This window comes from Oryctolagus cuniculus, chromosome 2 (genome assembly GCF_964237555.1).
Source record: "Oryctolagus cuniculus chromosome 2, mOryCun1.1, whole genome shotgun sequence".
In the NCBI taxonomy this organism is placed as follows: Eukaryota; Metazoa; Chordata; class Mammalia; order Lagomorpha; family Leporidae; genus Oryctolagus; species Oryctolagus cuniculus.
Genome location: NC_091433.1, coordinates 132,021,280 through 132,025,091, shown reverse-complemented (window position 1 = coordinate 132,025,091; position 3,812 = coordinate 132,021,280). Strand labels below are relative to the sequence as shown.

The window sequence follows — 3,812 nt, the reverse complement described above, 5'->3', positions numbered from 1 at the left end:
ACGGGGACGTGATTAGTTGTTTTTTTCCTGTCTGAAGTGGTTGGCACCACTGAAGTGACTGAATGAGTGTTGCCCAGCTGTGAGATTAGCGTGGCTGCTGATTCTGAGCCACTGGTAGCAACCCTGACCAAGGGCTCCAGCAAGGATGAGAGGATAACATCCACAGATCCTGGAGCGGAGTCAAGATGAAACTAGGAGCCAGGAACTCAACCCAAGCTTCCCATTTGAGTGCTGGAAACCCGGTTATTTGCACCATCGCTGCTGCCTCCCAGGGTCTGCATTGGTGGGAAGCTGGAGTTAGCTGAAGCTGGGAATCAAACTCAGAGACTCTACAGGGGCAGGTAATTCACTGGGCCACAAGCGATTCCTTTACGTTGAAACCGAAAGACCCCAACATCCTTGACCAAGCTATCTTTACAGAATGGACATAAAGCCAAAAAGCCAGCATGTAAATTTGAAGAGGGTCAGGATGTCCTAGCTAGATGGTCAGAGGGCTTATTTTATCTTGGAACTATCAAAAAGATAAACCTATTGAAACAGAGCTGCTTTGTCTTATTTGAAGACATTTCTGAATCCTGGGTTTTCTGGAAGGACATTCAAACAGGAGCCAGTGCGCATGGGGAAATGGTCTGTGCAATATGTCAAGAGCATTCGGAAACTCCCAATGACATGGTTATAAGTGCTAAGTGTGGCCAAGAATTTGCTTTATGCTTTTTTTGAATTAAGGATATCATCAGTTGTGTCACACACCTCATATTGATTCCAGTGTGATTGATTCAGATGAAAAATGGCTGTGTTGACAGTGTGTTTTTGCAACAACAAGAAAGAGGGGTGGTGTACTTAAGAAAGGACCAAATGCCAAAGCATTGCTAGTCATGAAGCAGACATTACCCTAGAGTGTGGCTGACCTTGAATGGGATGCAGGTCATAAAGCCAATGTCCAGCAGTGTTACTGCTAGTGTGGAGGCCCTGGAGACTGGCATTTAAAGATGCTACAGTGCTGCAAATGTGAGCAGTGGTTTCATGAGGCTTGCGTGCAATGCCTTCAAAAACCAATGCTATTTGGAGACAGGTTTTATACATTTATTTGCTCTGTCTGCAGTTTCGGACCAGAATACCCCAAACGTCTACCATTACAATGGGTAGATATAGCACACCTACGCCTTTACAGCCTGAGTGTTATTCACAAGAAGAAATACTTTGATTCCGAACTTGAGCTTATGACACACATTAATGAAAACTGGGATAGACTGCACCCCGGGGAGCTGGCAGACACCAAAATCTGAAAGATGTGAGCATGTTCTAGCGGCATTAAATGATTACAAGACCATGTTTATGTCTGGGAAAGAAATAAAGAAGCAGCAGCATTTGTTTGGGTTGCGAATTTGTGTTCCTCCTGTGCCACCAAATGTGGCTTTCAAAGCAGAGAAAGAACCTGAAGGAACATCCCATGAATTTAAAATTAAAGGCAGAAAGGCATCCAAACCTATATCTGATTCAAGGGAAGCAAGTGATGGCATAGAAAAAAAAGGAAAGAAAAAGTGTGTGGGTCGTCCTCCTGGCCCATATACACGAAAAATGATTCAAAAACCTGCTGAGCCACCTTTGGATAAGGAATCGGTTTCAGAGACTCCGTCTTTGGATTTACTTGCCCTATAGGGGGAACTGAGGGAACTGCACATTCATCCAGTACCTCAGCTGTGGATTTCACGGTGCTGCCTGTACAAAAGAAACTGCCTCGTCCAGTATTTCCAGGCATATGGATTGTCTGACTCCAGAAAAAGAACTTGGCCTGCCGCGATACCACATTTGTGGAGAAGAAGAGGCCGTCTTCCAAGAGGAGCACTCCAGACTCAGAACTCAGAAATCGTACAAGATGACGAAGGCAAAGAAGATCATCGACTTGATGCACTCAACACAGAGATTCTGACTAACTTAGCAGATCAGGAGCTACAACTCAATCATCCGAAGAACTCCATTACCAGTTATTCTGGTGCTGCAGGTAGGATAGCATGTGGTGAAAAATACCGAGTTTGGCTCATCGGGTGACACTTGACGGAAAGGTGCAGTATCTGTGGAATGGGAAGGAGCAACTGCCTCCTGACTGTAGGACTGAACGTTATGTTCACTGCACTCTCATTTTCTGTAGGTACAGTTCAAAGCCCTAAAGGAGCCTGGCTTTTACTATCTTTCTTAAAAAAAAAAAATAAAAAGTAAAAAAAATCATGAATGGGGGTGATACTAGCCTTCACATGAACCTGTTAATGTTATGGATACTGTCATAAAAAAGATATCTTTTAAAAATCAGAACAGAGAAGCAAGAACCCGCATCCAGGAACAGAGCACTTTGCTCCTCTCTCATAATGAATGGAGACCAGAAGCCAGATGCTTACGGCCCAAGAGAAGCAGGACTTCATCCAGCACTTCTCTCAGATCGTCAGGGTGCTGACCGAGGAGGAGATGGGGCACCCGGAGACGGGCGACGCTATTGCTGGGCTTAAGGAGGTCCTGGAGTACAATGCCGTTGGCGGCAAGTACAGCCGGGGTTTGATGGTGCTGGTGGCCTTCCGGGAGCTGGTAGAGCCCCGGAAGCAGGACGCTGAGAGTCTCCAGCGGGCCCTGACGGTGGGCTGGTGTGTGGAACTGCTGCAAGCTTTCTTCCTGGTGTCAGATGACATCATGGATTCATCCCTCACCCGCCGGGGGCAGCCCTGCTGGTATCAGAAGCCAGGCATAGGTTTGGACGCCGTCAACGATGCCCTTCTTCTGGAAGCGTGCATCTACCGCCTGCCCAAGTTCTACCGTCGCGAGCAGCCCTACTATCTGAACCTCATCGAGCTCTTCCTACAGAGTTCTTACCAGACTGAGGTTGGGCAAACCCTGGACCTCATCACAGCACCCCAGGGCAGCGTGGACCTTGGCAGATACACTGAAAAGAGGTACAAATCCATCGTCAAGTACAAGACAGCCTTCTGCTCCTTCTACCTCCCCGTGGCCGCGGCCATGTACATGGCAGGCATTGACGGGGAGAAGGAACACGCTAATGCCAAGAAGATCCTGCTGGAGATGGGGGAGTTCTTTCAGATTCAGGATGATTACCTCGACCTCTTTGGGGACCCCAGTGTGACCGGCAAGATTGGCACCGACATCCAGGACAACAAGCGGAGCTGGCTGGTGGTCCAGTGTCTGCAGCAGGCCACCCCGGAACAGCGTCAGATCCTGCAGGAGAATTACGGACAGAAGGAGGCCGAGAAGGTGGCCCCGGGTGAAGGCACTGTACGAGGAGCTGGATCTGCCGGCCGTGTTCTCGCAGTACGAGGACAGCTACGGCCACCTCATGGGTCTCATCGAGCAGTACGCCGCGCCCCTACCCGCGTCCATCTCCCTGGGGCTAGCGCGCAAGATATACAAGCGGGGCCGGCGCCGGGGCTCACTAGGCTAATCCTCCGCCTTTTGGCGCCTGCACACCGGGTTCTAGTCCCGGTCGGGGTGCCGGATTCTGTCCCGGTTGCCCCTCTTCGAGGCCAGCTCTCTGCTATGGCCCGGGAGTGCAGTGGAGGATGGCCCAAGTGCTTGGGCCCTGCACCCCATGGGAGACCAGGAGAAGCACCTGGCTCCTGGCTCCTGCCTTTGGATCAGTGCGGTGCACAGCCGCAGCACGCCAGCCGTGGTGGCCATTGGAGGGTGAACCAACGGCAAAGGAAGACCTTTCTCTCTGTCTCTCTCACTGTCCACTCTGCCTGTCAAAAAAAAAAAAAAAAAAAAAAAAGATATAGACGCGGAAAAAGTGACCTAGAGGCCGCGAGGGAGGG

At 49.9% G+C, this 3,812-nt stretch overlaps 2 pseudogenes; both read left to right on the top strand.

Moving 5' to 3' along the window:
- Positions 1–609: 609 nt before the first annotated feature.
- LOC100358415 (metal-response element-binding transcription factor 2 pseudogene) lies at positions 610–2,104 on the top strand (annotated as a pseudogene).
- Positions 2,105–2,348: 244 nt separating this feature from the next.
- Positions 2,349–3,442, top strand: LOC103347793 (farnesyl pyrophosphate synthase pseudogene; annotated as a pseudogene).
- The last annotated feature ends 370 nt before the right edge of the window (positions 3,443–3,812 follow it).